Source organism: Anomaloglossus baeobatrachus, chromosome 4 (genome assembly GCF_048569485.1).
Source record: "Anomaloglossus baeobatrachus isolate aAnoBae1 chromosome 4, aAnoBae1.hap1, whole genome shotgun sequence".
Taxonomy (NCBI): domain Eukaryota; kingdom Metazoa; phylum Chordata; class Amphibia; order Anura; family Aromobatidae; genus Anomaloglossus; species Anomaloglossus baeobatrachus.
This window is the reverse complement of record NC_134356.1, coordinates 150,863,031-150,881,595: the sequence shown is the minus strand read 5'-3', so window position 1 is coordinate 150,881,595 and position 18,565 is coordinate 150,863,031. Positions and strand designations below refer to the sequence as shown.

Genomic DNA, 18,565 nt, shown 5'->3' with positions numbered 1-18,565 from the left:
GGTTCGAAGAGAGGAAGTTGAAGAACTCCTAGAACCAGATTCAGATCCCAGGGATCTAAGGGGTGGCGATAAGGAGGGACCAAATGCGCTACCCCTTGAAGAAAGGTACGGACCTGAGGGCGAGAAGCCAGCTGCTTCTGGAAAAAAATCGACAAGGCAGAAACTTGTCCTTTAAGGGTACTGAGAGCAAGACCCGAGTCCAGACCGTCTTGCAGAAAGGCAAGAACGTTAGGGATTGAAAAGGTCAGGGGTGACCGACCATGACGGTCACACCAGGAAAGATAGGTCTTCCAGGTCCTGTGGTAAATGCTGGCGGAGGAAGGCGTCCGAGCATTAAGCATGGTATGAACTACACTGGAAGAAAACCCTGATCTAGCTAGAATCAGGGATTCAAGCGCCACGCCGTCAAATGAAGCTGTGCTGTATTCTGGTGGAATATTGGCACTTGCGACAGAAGATCCGGGCGGTCGGGAAGACGCCAGGGAGTGTCGCTGAGAAGTTGGAGGAGCTCTGGGTACCAGGCTCTCCTGGGCCAGTCCGGGGCCACGAGGATCACCGGAATTTCCTCCGCTTTGATTTTCTTGATTACTCTCGGAATGAAAGGAAACGGAGGGAAGATGTAGGGTAGGCGGAACTGCGACCATGGAAAGACTAGAGCGTCGGCGCCTAATGCTAGCGGGTCTCTCGACCGCGATATGAAGGGACGTATCTTGGCAATCATTCGAGACGCCATGAGGTCCACATCCGGGAGCCCCCAACGAAGAGTGATCTGATGGAACACTTCGTCGTGGAGGGACCATTCTCCAGCCGCTAGACCTTGCCTGCTGAGAAAGTCTGCGGCCCAGTTGTCCACCCCTGGGATATGGACAGCTGAGATGATGGGGATGTGCTTCTCTGCCCAACGAAGAATCTTGGATACCTCCTTCATCGCTGCCCTGCTGCGAGTTCCTCCCTGACGGTTGATGTAAGCCACGGCCGTGGCATTGTCTGACTGGATCCGAAGAGGGAGGCCCAATAGTAAGGGTTGAAAATTCTGAAGGGCCAGAAATATGGCTCTGATCTCCAGAACATTGATGTGCAGAGAGCGCTCGGAAGGAGACCAACGTCCCTGAACAGTGTGGTGGAGAAACACCGCCCCCCAGCCTATCAGGCTGGCATCCGTTGTGACAACCTGCCAGTGGACCGGGCGGAAGGACTTCCCTTGAGATAGGGATGAGGCTTGAGTCCACCAGACGAGGGAGCTGAGCGCAGACCGAGACAGGCAGACTGAACGGTCCAGGGAAGCTGGATTCTTGTCCCAGGAGGATAGAAGATCCAGTTGTAGAGGGTGCAGATGGAATTGGGCAAAGGACACGGCTTCCATGACCGCCACCATTTTGCCTAACACTCTCATTCCGTTTCGAAGGGATGTGTGACGGCGAGAGAGGAGGGATTGAGCAGCCCGAATCAGGGAAGCCCTCTTGTCCTCTGGAAGAAAAACCCGGGACTGAGCCGTGTCTATCAGCATACCTAGGAAGGTGATGCGTTGATGGGGAATGATGGATGACTTGTTGAAATTGACAAGCCACCCTAGCCTTGACAGGGTGTCTAGGCAAATCTGCACGCTTTCTGAGCAAACGTGAGGAGAGCTCCCTTTGACCAGAAGGTCGTCCAAATAGGGAACGACCAGGATGCCCCTGGGGTGTAAAATGGACATGACGGCCGCCATGACCTTTGTGAAGACCCGAGGCACAGTAGCTAGTCCAAAGGGAAGGGCCCTGAATTGGAAATGACGGTGTCCTACGGCAAAGCGAAGGAACCGTTGATGAGAGACACATATGGGAATGTGTAAATAGGCATCTTGAACGTATATGGAAGCTAGGAATTCTCCAGGTTCCATGGCGGCTAGCACTGCTCTCAGAGATTCCATTCGGAAAGTACGAATTCGTACGAATTTGTTTAGCCGTTTGAGGTCCAAGATAGGGCGGACAGAGCCATCTTTTTTGGGAACGACAAAAAGGTTTGCATAGAAACCTTTGCCGCGCTGTTCCAGGGGCACTGGAATGATAACGTTTGATTTCTGTAAAGAGGCTATGGCCTGAATTAAGGCCTGGTTTTGCGTCTTGGACTTTGGGAGATGAGAACGCAGAAACCTGGTGGCTGGCAGGGAATGGAAATCGATCTTGTAACCAGAGGTGACGATTTCTCGAACCCAGGCATCGTGAGTGTGTTCTAGCCAGAAGATATCGCGGAAAAGCAGAAGCCGCCCTCCCACAGGAGTCGAATCTGTGGGATACCTGGCATCATTCTGAGGGGGCCTGTACAGATTGAGGTCCCTTGGATTTGGGCTGCTTGGAGTGGGAACGCCAAGAAGAGCCCCTTGAGGGACCGGATCCTCGATCTGAGCGTTGGGACGGTCCTTGGGCCGATGGCTTTTGGGGAGCAGGCCGAAAAGACTGCCTGCGCCAGGAAGATTTTTTGAAATTTCTGGCTACGGGCCGCTTTTGTGGTAGAATGGTACTTTTACCACCCGTCGCCTCAGATATGAGTTTGTCCAGGGATTCACCAAATAGACGAAGACCCTGGAAAGGAAGTGTGGACAGGGACTTTTTGGAGGCACTGTCCGCATTCCAGATTTTTAGCCACAGAACCCTGCGGGCGAAGACAGCATTGGCTGCCGTTAGGGCTGACCAGCTGGCTGCATCTAGAGAGCCGTGAAGAAGATAATTAGAGGCGAGAGAGAACAAATCAAGAATCTCAAGAGCCTCCGGAGGAATATTGCAAGGGCGGAGCAACTTACGCAAGTTCCTACTCCACACGCTCATAGCTCTAGCCACCCATGTTATGGCAAACAGGGAGCGTAGAGAGGAGCCCGAAGCCTGAAAAATAGATTTGACCGCAGCCTCAACTGCGCGGTCAGACGAGTCCTTAAGAGACGCGTTGTCTGAAACAGACATAACCGTGTTTAGCCAGTCTGGATACTGGCGGATCCACCACGGGGGGTACCGACCAGGGATTAACCATTTCCGGGTGAAAGGGATAAGCGAATGAAGAGGAGGATTTTTTATTAAACCTCCTATCAGGGTGATCCCACCGTTTAGATACGATTTGATGAAAAATCGGATCCTGGGCAAAGGACTTAGGCGGCTTCTTGGCTCGCTTGATTGCCGACTGAGAAGTCGGGTCCGAGGGCTGATCAGAAATCGACAGAGATTGATAGCCGTTATCAAGGTGTCTTCCATATGCCTAGACTCAGAAGGGACATCTGAATCAGTCTCGGGAGTCGTGACTACTAAAGGTCACGGAGCCTGAGTCAGACTGACCATCGTGTGAGTCAGATGAGGCGGAGCGGTCGCAATGGCGCCTTTTGGAGACAGCCTTTTTACGTACTGGGGATGATACACCAGACGAAGGCGGGCTCCTCTGAGGGAGCTGAGCCGGGAGGGAGGCTGTGGGAGCCTGTGGAAGGCTGAGATATCTGAGCAGCCAGGTCATCTAACCTTTTAGACATCAGAAGAGCCCATGCAGGGATAGCCTCCTCAGACGGGAGTGCTGCCTGAATGGCGGCAGGGGCCGAACCCACAGATTGCACGACCCCCTGGTCTGGCAACGTCTGTTGTGACATTGTAGTAGGGGCATCGCAGCCTCGGCAGAGTGGATAGCTTCGCCCATTGGGAAACGAGCTTCCACAGGTGGTGCAAGCATAGTACAGGTCCATAGAGGATGCCTGGGAAGCTTTATCACCCTTGCGGTTTTTAGGCATGTCAGCAACAAACGTCTAATTATATACTGTGAGCCTTTAGCAGTATTACACTACTGTGGGTGAGGAGCTACTAGCAGTATTAGAAAGGGACTGCTATACAGAGCCGGTATATACCAATAGTAAAGTGGCACACACTGCCAAACAGTCAATATATACCTGCAGGCACAGTCAGTATATACCACTGAAAGCTGATATACACCGCCAGCCAGCAGGCACACACCGCTAGGAAGACAGCGATATACCACTGAACAGAGCGGTATATAGTGCTGCAGAGTTGCAGAGCCAAGGAGGCGATCTCACCAGTGTCTGCTCCCCACGTGTAATGGCGTCCAGTGTTCTCTGGCAGCGTGGAGGGGAGAGACGGCCCACTAGAGGGAGCGGCTTCTAGAGCAGTGAGAGGGGCGTTGCTAAACCTGCAGGCCGACGCCGGGAGCTAAATTAATGATGCTTCCCCGGGATCACGGCCTGCATCGCCCCACCGGCGCCTTCTCAGGCGGCGGTCTGGATGCAGGGGACTGACTCGTCGTCTCCCTACCTGCTCTTGCTCCGTCTGAAGACGTGTCTGTCCTGGGATGCGGGGATCTCGGGGACGCATCTTCGGCTCAAGGCTAGCAGGTACTCTGTTCTGCCTAGCCCTCTGGAGCTACCTCTGTGAGGTGCTTCCAGGGAGCCTGGAGGGGTACGCAGACCCGACCACTTGGGCGCGAGGGAAGACTGACGGCTTGTGCACGCCAGGTTTCCTCTGCCCGTAAGCGGGGGGAACGTGGGTGAGCACACCCTGGTATTGCCCCTAGTCAAAAATAGAATAAAATCACAAAGAAAAAGAAATAAATAAACAAAAACATAAGCTGGCCTGGGGCTCAGGCCAGACGTGTCAGCCTCCCTGCTGAAAAGAACTGGGCTAGTTCCCGCCTAGCCGGGGTTATATGCTGTGGGAGGAGGAGCTAACTCTTTTTTAAATCTAGTGTCAAGCCTCCCCTGGAGACAACATATAACCCACTGTCTGTGTCCCCCAAAGAAAAGGCGAGAAAGGAATACCCGGCATATGGGCCTTACTCTTCGCCCTCCACTTCTTCCTCTTTTTTGAAATCTGGCCCGCTTCGGAACACTTACGATATGAGGCAGACATCAGGGCGCTCTCAATACAGATAGGACGTAATTTTGAGACTACCATAAAGGACAACAATAACATCATTAATCTAACAACATATACACTGTCCAGAATAGAGAAGAAAGTATTGAGCCTGGGTATCTCCTATGTACCAACAAATCGTTTTAACCTTTTCGAGTGGACAAAACACGTGCATTTATTTGCACGTAAGCTCAAATAGCGCAAATTTTTCAAGAATGTAGATAGGAGGCAATGTGAGGAATTAGGTATATTAGAAGAAGATTTACCTGGTGTAAGAACTTTGACAGAACTCTTGAATGAAAATGAGAAAATTCCAGGATTGGGTCCTTTTACAGACCTAAAACCGATAAGCATCAGGATGCCGCCTATCACAGACAGCAATAGTATTGATATCTTCACTGATTTAGTCAGTGAGGATCTCAAGAAGTTGGGCAATAACCTTGGGGGATACACACGGAATCTGAGTAAGTTTGAAAGGGAGGCATTAGACAACTTAGAAAAAAAAAATTATTTAATATTCAAGCCTTCCGACAAAGGCGGCAACCTTGTGATCCTTGATAGGGCTATGTATTCCACTATGTGTCTAAATATATTGAAAGATACTGCAACATATACTATCATGAATAAGGATCCCATTACAATTTTCAAAAAACAACTGGACAATATTCTTTTGAGGGCCTTTCAAGATAAGATTATCTCTAAGAATGAGAAGGATTTCATGATGATAAAATTTCCGGTGACGCCGTTTTTTTATAGTCTCCCGAAGGTTCACATGGGTTTGAATCCCTTAAAGGGCCGCCCTTATTGTTGCTGGAATTAATTCCCTTAACCAGAATTGCAGTGTGTACATTGACAACGTTCTAAGGAGTTATGTATTGGCATTACCATCATATTTAAGAGACACTATTGATCTTTTGTGTAAACTGGATGGCATTACCTTGGAAGATGGAGTACATTTGGCCTCGATCAACGTTGACGCTCTCTATAGTAGCATCCCACATGTATCAGGATTGGAAGCCGTTAAATATTATCTGAGTGGAAGAGATATTCATTGTCGTCAGCATAACAACTTCATAATTGAACTTTTGGAGTTCATATTAACGCATAATTATTTTTCTTTCTGCGAAAAATTCTACCACCAGCTCAGGGGCACAGCAATGGGGAGTTCAGTAGCCCCAACTTATGCTAATTTGCTCCTGGGCTGGTGGCAGGATACGGTTATTTTCAAAAATGAAGAGGAGGCATCTTGGTGGAGTCCCCATATTTTACTCAAAACGCTATATAGATGTGCTCCTTCTTTGGTCTGGAGATGTACTGCTCTTTAAATCGCTTTATGAAAGACATCAATCTCAATAATTTGGGATTAAAATTCACCTCAGAGTTCCAGGAAGTGGAAATTAATTTTCTAGATGTCACCATAAGGTGTGCGCACAGTGCGTTTTTCACGGCGTTTTTGGCCTCAAAACTGCAGGACTTTGCTTCCCCAGCAAAGTCTATGAGTTTTCATTTTTGCTGTCCGCACACATCTGTTTTTTTTCAGCTGCGTTTTTGTGGTGCCACAAAAACGCAGCATGTCAATTATTCTCGCGTTTTTCACTGCGCTTTTCATCCATTGAGTGCAATGGGATGTTGAAAGACGCAATGAGAAACGCAAATTGCAAATATAGCTGCGTTTTGGTGCGTTTCTAAGACCAAAAACGCAGCTATAAACGCAGGAGGTGGGTAGTAAAGTGACGTGTACAGGAAGAGGATTCCTTCTGTCAGTAAACAGAAGCGTGAATCCTCCCGGTACCGTCACCGCCGCGTCCACCTCCCGTCCTGTGCATGTCTGCTGCCGTGCGGCGCCATGTCTGGGCGGGAGATGGAAGCGGCAATCAAAAGTGAACAGTAGAAAAAAAAAAAAAAAAGTTATACTCACCTTTCTGCAGACTCCCGGGTGCCATGTCCGCTCCCAGATTCTGTCACGGTATCGCCGCTCCGGCAGTGTGCAGTCTCCCCGGGTACGTATGCCTGCAGGATGCAGGACCTGGCGATGGATCACCTGATGCAGTCACCTGACGCATCAGGTGATCGTAAGTATCGCGGTGACGCGGGCGCCCGGCCGGCTATCAGCTGATCCTGCCGTCAAGAGACTTCATCCCTGATTACCGGCAGCTACTGCAGCGATCGGACAGGATCAGACTCCCGCCCCATCGCTGCAGGAGCTGCCGGTAATCAGCACATAAGTGAGTTTTTTTGTTTTTTTTGCACCGATGCTTCAGCTGATTGTATAATCGGGTTTTATACAATCAGCTGCTGTGTCATGTGATTCAGCCCCTAGAACCTGACACATCATCTGATCGCTTTGCCTTCCAGCAAACCGATCAGATGATATTGGATCCGGATTGGACGGCGCGGGACCCTTGACCCAGGATTACTGCGGAGGGGGGTGCTTTATTTTAATAAAGATGAGTCACTAATTGTGTTGTGTTTTATTTCTAATAAAAATATTTTTCTGTGTGTTGTGTTTTTTTTTTATCTTTACTAAAATTCATGGTGGCCATGTCTAATATTGGCGTGACACCATGAATTTAGGGCTTAGGGCCAGCTATATAGCTAGCCCTAACCCCATTATTACCCAGCGAGCCACCCAACATCAGGGCAGCTGGAAGAGTTGGATACAGCGCCAGAAGATGGCGCTTCTATGAAAGCGCCATTTTCTGGGCTGGCTGCGGGACTGCAATTCACAGCGAGGGTGCCCAGAAAGCATGGGCACCCTGCACTGTGGATTCCAATCCCCAGCTGCCTAGTTGTACCCAGCTGGACACAAAAATTAGGCGAAGCTCACATCATTTTTTTTTTTAATTATTTCATGAAATTCATGAAATAATTAAAAAAAAAGGGCTTCTCTATATTTTTGGTTCCCAGCCGGGTACAAATAGGCAGCTGGGGGTTGGGGGCAGCCCGTACCTGCCTGCTGTACCCGGCTAGCATACAAAAATATGGCGAAGCCCACGTCATTTTTTTTTTTTGGGGGGGGCAAAGAAATCCTGCATACAGTCCTGGAAGGAGGATGCTGAGCCTTGTAGTTCGACAGCTGCTGTCTGCTCTCCTGCATACACTATTGGATGGAGGATGCTAAGCCTTGTAGGTCTGCTCCCCCTGACTCTCCCTCCAGCATACAGTCCTGGATGGAGCATGCTGAGCCTTGTAGTTCTGCAGCTGCTGTCTGCTCTCCTGCATGCACTATTGGATGGAGTATGCTGAGATTTGTAGTTCTGCAGCGGTCTGCTCTCCTGCATACATTAGTGGAGAATGAAGAACATATTGAAGAAGGAAATGACATCAGACCTTTTTTTTTGTTCACTAATAAAAAACGCATAAAGACGCAGTGAGCAAAAACGCAGCAAAACGCACCAAATCGCGGCAAAACGTGCGCGTTTTTTTTGACGCGGGTGCGTTTTTGTGCGTTTTTTGCCGCAAAAAACGCACAAAAACGCAGCGTCAAAAAAACGCAGTGTGTGAACCTAGCCTAAGGAGGGGGAATGAAGGGCAACTGATAAATAGCATGTATCGCAAACCAACTGCCACTAACAACTTGCTACATTGGAGTAGCCATCATCCCCCTAGTTTGAGAACTGGAATCCCGAAAGGGCAGTACCTAAGGGTACGGACGAAATTGTTCATCAGAGTCAGCATTTTTTTTTATCAGGCGGGGAACCTCAGAAATCGTTTTCTTGAAAGAGGTTATCCTCCAAATGTGCTCAGTAATGCCTACAGTAATGCCATCCAGACCTCTAGGAGTAGTCTCTTAGCCCCAAAGAATAGGGAAGAAAATTCAGAACTCCGCATTATTGGAAAATTTGACAGTCATGCGCGCTCGGTCCAAAGTATTATCCAGAAATATTGGAGAATACTTAAAGCGGACCCTGACCTTAAAGACCTTTTACCCCATGTATCAAAGATAACTTACCATAGTGGCCGCAGCATTCGAGATCAATTAGTGCATAGTGAATTGAAAACTCCAAAACCTATGGGGACCTGGTTGGATAGGAGAGACTTTGGTACCTTCCATTGTGGCAAGTGTACCTTTTGCCAATATATCTGTGTCACAAAAACGTTTCATAGTGAGATTTTGAAAAAGACATTCGCTATACAGCACTTTGCGAACTGTAGAACTAGTGGTGTTATCCATCTGTTTAAATGTACCTGCAGATTGGAATATATTGGCAAACCAAAAAGAGTTTCGCAAACGTATAGGCGATCATATATGCGACATTCGTAAAGAGAGAGAGACTAATATCGCCAGACATATAAATGCCGTACATGGAAGTAATTTGGATTGTTTCAATTTCTGTGCCATTGAGGTTATTGATAGTCCCCCAAGAGGGGGGGATTGGGACAAAAGGATTAAACAAAAAGAGACGGAGTGGATCCATCGGTTAAATACCATGAGTCCACTAGGCCTCAAGGAGCAAATTTCGTTTGCCTGCTTCTTATAGATTTCTGTGTCTAGTTTCCCCAAAGTATAATAACAATTACACTTATGTGACTTTCCACATTTTTCTCTTTATCAGTTAAAGTATTCAAGGTTTCCATTTCATAGTTGCTCTTTTTCGACGGCCATGTATAGCAATAGAAGGTCTGCCTTTTGGCTCATTGTTCCATAAGGAATTTAGCCTGCTAAATATAGTTGGTCCTTGATTTTAAGGAAATTATACCCCCTTCTTTTTTCCTTAGGGTTATTCTTACAGATGCAAAAAGAGTTTTTGGAAGTATCTGTGTATTATTTAGACATGCAAAAACTTTTTATAGTTCTCTCCCCCCTTGTGAGGAACGTATGTCCTAACAAATGAAGACTACATACAAAAAAATTGGAGGTGTAATCCCATATATTTGAGAGCCTGGACGTTTCTAAATAGGAAGAATGGAATGAGGTTACTTCACCTACAATTCCATTTTGTCCTATTGTAGAAATGACATTTTTGTGTACTCACCGTAAAATGTCTTCCTTGGAGCCTTTCATTGGGGGACACAGACAGTGGGTATTATGATGTCTCCAGCGAGGCGTGACACTAGATTGAAAAAGTGTTAGCTCCTCCCCCCACAGCATATACCCTAGCTAGACAGGAAATTAGCTCAGTTTGGTGTAAAAGCAGTAGGAGAAGGACAACCAAAACCACAAGGGTGGGAGCTGTGTCCCCTAATGATAGGCTCCAAGGAAGACATTTTACGGCGAGTACACAAAAATGTCATTTCCTTTCTCGCCTTTTCATTGGGGGTCAGACAGTGGGATGTCCCAAAGCAGTCCCTGGGTGGGAACTGAACTATTAACAATGTATAACGTCAGACTAAGAGCTGACTAACAACTGCAACTGCAGTGAACACATATCAAAAACACTGTCAGAAAACTGAGTAGTGGCCACTTATAAATGGGCCACTGCCGCCTGAAGGACTTGTCTTCCAAGAGCAGCATCCGCGGAAGCATGTGTATGCACTCTGTAGAATTTAGTAAACGTGTGCACACTGGACCAGGTAGCGGCCTTGCAGAGTTAGGCCGCCGAAGCCTGATGGCGGATAGCCCAGGAAGCACCCACTGCTCGCGTAGAGTGGGCCCGCACAGATTAAGGAGGAACAAAACCTCGTGCTTTGTATGCCTCACAGATGGCAGTCCTGATCCATCGAGAAATCGTGGATTTAGAAGCCTGGTTGCCATTTTTGTGTCCTTCTGAGCGGACGAAGAGGGCATCGGACTTGCGCAACGGCGCTGTCCTTGAGATGAATATCCGCAGAGCCCTGACAAGATCTAGAGTTTGAAGGGCTTTTTCAAATGAGTCGACCGGGGCCGGGCAGAATGACGGCAACACAATGTCCTCGTTTAAGTGGAAAAAAAGATACGACCTTCAGAAGAAAGGCGGGGGAAGGCCGGAGGACCACCTTATCATGATGGAATATCAGGTAAGGTGAACGACAGGAAAGGGCCGCAAGTTCGGACACTCGCCTGATAGAGGTGATGGCGACTAAAAAGGCAACCTTCCAAGACAGTCGTTGAAGAAAGATTTCTCTTAAAGGTTCTAAAGGAGGAAGCTGAAGAGCTCCGAGAACCAGATTCAGATCCCAGGGATCTAAGGGGTGGCGATAAGGAGGGACCAAATGCGCTACCCCTTGAAGAAAGGTACGGACCTGAGGACGAGAAGACAGCTGCTTCTGGAAGACTATTGACAAGGCAGAAACTTGTCCTTTAAGGGTACTGCGAGCCAGTCCCGAGTCCAGACCGTCTTGCAGAAAGGCAAGAACATTAGGGATTGAAAAGGCAAGGGGCGACCGATTATGACGGTCACATACCAGGAAAGATAGGCCTTCCAGGTCCTGTGATAGATACTGGCAGAGGAGGGCTTCCGAGCATTAAGCATGGTATAAACCACCTTAGAAGAAAGACCTGCCTTGGCTAGAATCAAGGATTCAAGTGCAACGCCGTCAAATGAAGCTGTGCTGTATTCTGGTGGAATATTGGCACTTGCGACAGAAGATCCGGGCGGTCGGGAAGACGCCAGGGAGTGTCGCCGAGAAGTTGGAGAAGCTCTGGGTACCAGGCTCTCCTGGGCCAATCCGGGGCCACGAGGATCACCGGGATTCCCTCCGCTTTGATTTTCTTGATTACTCTCGGAATGAGAGGAAACGGAGGGAAGATGTAGGGCAGGCGAAACTGCGACCACGGAAAGACTAGAGAGCGTTGGAGCCGAGCGCTAGCGGGTCTCTCGACCGGGATATGAAGGGATGTATTTTGGCGTTCATCCGAGACGCCATGAGGTCCACATCTGGGAGTCCCCAACGAAGAGCGATCTGATGGAACACTTCGTCGTGGAGGGACCATTACCCCGCCGCTAGACCTTGCCTGCTGAGGAAGTCTGCGGCCCAGTTGTCTACCCCCGGAATATGGACAGCTGAAATAATGGGGATGTGATTCTCTGCCCAAAGAAGAATCCTGGATACTTCTTTCATTGCTGCCTTGCTGCGAGTTCCTCCCCGACGGTTGATTTAAGCCACAGCCGTGGCATTGTCTGACTGGATCCGAACAGGGAGGCCCAATAGTAAGGACTGAAAGTTCTGAAGGGCCAAAAATATGGCTCTGATCTCTAGAACATTGATGTGCAGGGAGCGCGCGGAAGGAAACCAGCGTCCGTGAACAGTATAGTGGAGAAACACCGCCCCCCAGCCTATCAGGCTGGCATCCGTCGTGACTACTTGCCAGTGGACAGGGCGGAAGGACTTCCCTTGAGATAGGGATGAGGCTTGAGTCCACCAGACGAGGGAGCTGAGCGCAGTCCGAGATAGGCGGACTGAGCGGTCTAGAGAAGCTGGATTCTTGTCCCAGGAGGATAGAAGATCCAGCTGCAGAGGGCGCAGATGGAATTGGGCAAAGGACACGGCTTCCATGACTGCCACCATCTTGCCTAACACTCTCATTCCATTCCGAAGGGATGTGTAACGGCAAGAGCGGAGTGATTGGCGGCCCGGATCAGGGAAGACCTCTTGTCTTCTGGAAGAAAAACCCAGGACTGAGCCATGTCTATCAGCATACCTAAAAAGGTGATGCGCTGATGAGGAATGAGGGAAGACTTGTTGAAATTAATAAGCCACCCTAGCCTTGACAGGGTGTCTAGCACGCTTTCTGAGCAAACTCGAAGAGAGCTTCCTTTGACAAGAAGGTCGTCCAAATAGGGAACGACCAGGACGCCTCTGAGGTGTAAAATAGACATGACGGCCGCCATGACCTTTGTGAAAACCCAAGGCGCGGAGGCCAGCCCAAAGGGGAGAGCCCTAAATTGGAAATGACGGTGTCCTACGGCAAAACGAACGAACCGTTGATGAGAGACACATATGGGAACGTGTAAATAAGCATCTTGAATGTCTATGGAAGCTAGGAATTCTCCCGGTTCCATGGCGGCTAGTACTGCTCTCAATGATTCCATTCGGAAGGTCCGAATCCATACGGATCTGTTCAGCCTTTTGAGGTCCAAGATAGGGCGGACAGAGCCATCTTTATTGGGGAACGACAAAAAGGTTTGAATAGAAACCTTTGCCGCGCTGTTCCAGGTGCACTAGAATGATAACGTTTGCCTTTTGTAAAGAGGCTATGGCCTGAAATAAGGCTTGGCTTTGCGTTTTGGACTTTGGAAGACGAGAACGCAGAAACCTGTTGGCCGGTAGGGAAAGGAAATCTATTTTGTAACCCGAGGTGATGATTTCTCGAAACCAAGCATCATGAGTGTGGTCTAGCCAGATATCCCGAAAAAGCAGAAGCCGCCCTCCAACAGGAGTCGGATCTGAGGGATACCTGGCGTCATGCTGAGGGGGCCTGTACAGGGCGGGGTCCTTTAGGTTGCTTGGAGTGGGAACGCCAGGAGGAGCCCCTTGAGGGACCAGATTCTCGATCTGAGCTTTGGGACGATCCTTGTGCTGATGGTTTTTGGGGGGCAGGCCGAAAGGGCTGCCTGCGCCAAGGAGATCTTTTAAAATTCCTGGATACAGGCCGCTTTTGTGGTAGAATGGTACTTTTACCACCCGTTGTCTCATGAGTTTGTCCAAGGATTCTCCAAACAAACAAAGGCCCTTGAAGGGGAGTGTGGACAGGGATTTCTTGGAGGCACTGTCCGCGTTCCATATCTTTAGCCACAGGACTGTGCGGGCAAAGACTGCATTGGCTGCCGTTAGGGCTGACAAACTAGCTGCATCTAGGGAGCCGTGAAGAAAATAATTAGAGGCTAGAGAGAACAAATTAAGGATCTCAAAAGCCTCCGGAGAAATATTACAAGAGCGAAGCATCCTGTGCAGGTTCTTACTCCACACACCCATAGCTCTCGCGACCCATGTCAAGGCAAACAGGGGGCGAAGAGAGGAGCCCGAAGCCTGGAAAATAGATTTGACCGCAGCATCAACTGCGCGGTCTGACGAGTCCTTGAGAGACGCGTTGTCTGAAAGAGACATGACCGTGTGTTTAGCCAGTCTGGATACTGGCGGATCCACAACGGGGGGAACTGACCAGGCCTTAACCATTTCAGATGGAAAGGGATAAGCGAAGGAAGAGAAGGGCTTTTTATTAAACCTTCTATCAGGGTGATCCCACCGTTTAGATATAATTTGACAAAAAAACGGATCCCGGGCAAAGGACTTAGGAGGCTTCTTGGCCCGCTTGATTGCCGACTGAGAAGTCGGGTCCGGAGGCTGATCAGAAATCGACAAAGAGTGATTGACAGCCGAAATTAGTGTGTCTTCTATATGCCTAGACTCAGAAAGGACATCTGAATCAGAGTCAGAGTCTTGAGAATTGTGACTACTAAAGGTCACAGAACCTCTGTCAGACTGACCATCGTCCGAGTCGGATGAGGCATAGAGGTCGCAATGGCACCTTTTGGAAACAGCCTTTTTACGTGCTGGGGAAGAGAGACCAGAGGAAGCAGGCGGACTCCTCTGAGGGAGCTGAGCCGGGGAAAGGCTGTGGGAGCCTGTGGACGGCTGAGATATCTGAGCGGCAAGGTCATCTAACCTTTTAGACATTAGAAGAGCCCATGCAGGCATTACGTCATCAGACAGGGGTGCTGCCTGGCCGGTGGCCGGAGCAGAATCCAAAGACTGCCCAGCATCCTGGTGCGGCAACGGGGTCTGTTGTGACACGGTAGTAGGGGCATCGCAGCCCCGGCATAGTGGATAGCTTCAGCCATTAGAAAACGAGCGTCCACAGGTGGTACAGGCATAGTACAGGTCTGTAGAGGACGCCTGGTAAGGTTTATCACCCTTGCGGTTACGCATGTCAGCAATTGAGTCCTACAGCCCTAAGGGATAGAGTTATGCCGCTGTTATATGAGTGAGGAGCAACTAGCAGTATTATAAAGTGACTGCTATGCACAGCCGGTATATACCGATAGCAAAATGGCATATACTGTCAAACAGTCGGCATATACCTGCAGGCAGAGCCAGTATATACCGCTAATAGCTGATATACACCGCTAGCCAGCAGGCACACACCGCTAGAGAGACAGCGATATACCGCTGAGCAGAGCGGTATATAGCGCTGCAGAAGTGCATAGCCAAGAAGGCGATCTCACCCGTGTCTGCTCCCCACGTGGAAAATGGCATCCAGCGTTCCTGGCAGCATGGAGGAGAGAGACGGCCACCGGAGACTGATTGGCCGCCACATTAGTCCCAGCCCTGGGACCAATCAGGAGAGCCGCTGCAACTGAGGGACCGGCCTCCAAAGAAGTGAGAGGGGGCGTTGCTAGAATGCAGGCAGACACCGGGGATCCTCATTAATTTAGCCCCCAGGAACACGGCCTGCATCGCCCCACCGGCGCCTCTTGAGATGGCGGTTTGGATGCAGGGGACAGATGACTCATCATCTCCCTACCTGCTCCTGGCTCCGTCTGAAGACGCGTCGGTCCGGGGATGCGGGGATCTCGGGGACGCATCTGCGGCTCAAGGCAGAAGCAGGTCCTCGGCTCTGCTTAGACCTCTGGAGCTACCTTGGTGTGAGGTGCTTTCAGGGAGCCTGGAGGGGTATGCAGACCCGAACACTTGGGCGCGAGGGAAGACTGACGGCTTGTGCACGCCAGGTTTCCTCTGCCCGTACGCGGGGGGAACGAGGGTGGCAAGGCACCCTGGTATTGCCCCATAATCAAAAATAGAATCAATAAGAAAAAACAAAATACAAAATAAGCTGGCCTAAGGGACCTTTGGTAGAGCTCAGGCCAGACATGACAGCCTTCCTGCTGACACTAGAAAAAACTGAGCTAGTTTCCTGTCTAGCTAGGGTATATGCTGTGGGGGGAGGGGCTAACACTTTTTCGATCTAGTGTCACGCCTCCCTGGAGACATCATAATACCCACTGTCTGTGTCCCCCAATTGAAAGGCGAGAAAGGAATACAAATATGAAGGTTATATATCTATATAAGTTGACAGTAGCTAAAAATATCCTGCATGTCTGAACAAAATGGATTTGAGAGGTCATACTGTTCATGTATATGTGCGTTACATTGTGGACGATTACAAAAGGCAGGATTGGTGTTATTGCGATTTAACGCCACAGGAGTCACTGCTGGGTTTCTCCTTCCTTGCGTGCTCAAGTCTGCTTCTGTGCGTTCTATATTGGAGCGCAAGCGGAGGTAACTCATAACTTGGGTGGGATGGGCAAGCGGCTCTCCACCCTGGTCAACTTCCGCCTGTGTGCGTTCCACTGTGGAGCGCTGACACAGGAAAGACAGGTTTGACATCGCTCGGCTCTGCTTACGTGCGTTCCACAGTGGAACGTAAGCGGAAGTGAGTCTGGTAATTTAGATGGGAAGGGCAAGCGGACGTCACAGGGGACGTCTCCCACCGTTGATATCCCCGCCTCCGTGCGTTCCACAGTGGAACGCACGCTGGTTTTCATGTGGTTTTTTGCTATCTACAGTTGAGAGGATTATCCTCTGTATGGCGATTTACTGTCGGCGCCACATTGGTGCGATTGTAAGTTCTCTCTAACGATCGTTATGACTCTGGTGGGAGGAGCGGATTAGATGAACTGAGTATATAAAGGGAGGAACATGGCATAGTGAAGGAGCATCAGCCATGTGAGGAGGTTCTGGAGTTGCAGTATTCCACATTGAATAAGAAGACCTTGGTATGTAAACTAAATATTTGAATTTAAGCTTTTTGGGTATAAGGATTTCTCTCTCTCTCTATATAAAATATATATATATATATATATATATAATATATATATATATATACATACATACATACATACATACATACATACATACATACATACACACACATTTTTTTCAGTCTAATTATCTGCTGAGATTATCTGCATATCAGCGCATGGACTAGTGAAATTCAATCTTGGAATGAAATATATTGTAAGCTTCCACCTTTATTTACAATCACATTTTGTGGAGGAAGTTTTTTCTGGTCACAGACTATTTTCTACGTTGAAAACCTTTAATACAAACTGAAGAAACTCAATTTTGCCCTAGAAAAAAAAAATAGGAATTACTACCTACCGGTAATGATGTTTCCAGGATCCATTATGACAGCACCACAGGAGTTGCTTTCTCCGCCCTCTACAGGGACAGGAACACAAGAGGTTAAAAACCCCTCCCCCTCCCAACCTCTCCAGTGGCTTTTCAAGTACCACACCAGGATGGGTAGAACACCACGTTTATTCATGCTTGAGCTACATACAATGTAAAATGCACACGCAGTAGAAACAAAGGGAGGGAAATAAGGGTGCTGTCATGATGGATCCTGGAAACATCATTACTGGTAGGTATTCAAATTGTCTCTCCAGTAAAGGAGACAAACTCTAGCACAGCGCCACCTATTGGAAGTAGCGATCCTAAAAGTCACAAGTGGATTTTTAACAATCCTTTGCAATATGACTCAGGATATATAAGCCAGATCAGAATCCCAATTTGCATACACGGTGTTTCGGGGTGCTTGCCCCTCGTCAGTGCAAAGTATGGGGGTGTCTGATCTGGCTCATGAGAAAGCTATGTGGGGACCACGGGGGAACACTATTCTCCTTAAGGAGACTTTGCAAGCCAGTCTGGCTGACAAGTAAGGGGACTTATAGCTGCCACGCCCCTCTAAGAAATATTCAAATTGTCTCTCCAGTAAAGGAGACAAACTGGTAGGTAGTAATTCCTATTTTCCAGGACCACATGACAGCACCACAGGAGAATACCAAATTAATTTATCCTTGGGGGGAAAAGGGGGGGGGGACTACTACCTGGAGCACCTTCCTACCGAACGAGGTCTGGTGGGAGGACAGAATATCCAACTTGTAGTGTCTACAAAAAGTGTTGGGACCTGACCAAGTGGCAGTTTTGCAAATCTGATCTAGAGAAGCCCCCGCCCTTTCTACCCATGTGGTAGATAGTGATTTAGTGGAGTGGGCTCTAAGGTGATCCGGCGGGGTCTTACCCGCCAATTGATATCCTCAACCTATCGTGAACCTAACCCATCGAGACAGTACAGCCTTAGATGCAGATTTGCCTCGATATTTTCACCTAAACTGAAGGAATAAGGTGGAGTCCAATCTCCAGTTCCGGGTGGCCTCCAAATAGCTCAGTACTGTTCGCTTCACATCCAAGGAATGCAGCCGCTGTTCCTTTTGGTTCGTTTTGAACAAGGAGGAAGGAAGAAAATTGGCACCGAAATGTATGCAAAAGGTATTAAATTTTATTCACATAAATATACAGGGATATAAAATATCAACTCGTCATGAGAATAAATAGTACAGTGTCAAACAAGACAAAAAATTGGAAAATGAGGAAAAATGAAGTCACATGGGGATGATGGATGCAAGTATGTGTAGAACACAAAAGGGGAAGGATGTAAGGTCCAACCCGTCGCCGTAAAGGAACCCTGAGGGGGGAGGGCCCAAATGGAATGTATAGGAATGAAGTAAAAAATAGTATATCACTAGAATGTGTAAATCCAAAAAATGGGCCCCTGAACCCCAAGATGATGAATGGTCAGGGTTACCCTCCACAACTAGAGGTAGGCAAGAGTAAATGGACAATAACCAATAAACAGGTGAGCAGAATCAATAATAGAGAAAGTATAAAAGGATAGTAACAACCAGAGTAGTCGTAGGGCAATAGAGAGGAGGCTAAGATGTTTGTATGTAATGGGCAATTATAGTCGTGAAGCAGAGAGGTGTCGGTTA

At 48.6% G+C, this 18,565-nt stretch overlaps 1 protein-coding gene across 5 annotated transcripts in view; it reads right to left on the bottom strand.

The window, feature by feature from the left end:
• RARS1 (arginyl-tRNA synthetase 1) overlaps positions 1-18,565 on the bottom strand; it is a 736,258-nt gene that overhangs the window by 686,924 nt on the left and 30,769 nt on the right. Inside the window, exon 2 of one of the 5 annotated variants that reach the window (XM_075344558.1) lies at positions 5,812-5,905. The exons of the other annotated variants lie outside the window; for them this stretch is intronic. The gene's annotated coding sequence lies outside the window, so the exon portion shown is untranslated. The remainder of the gene's footprint in view (positions 1-5,811; positions 5,906-18,565) is intronic. 5 annotated transcript variants of the gene reach the window in all.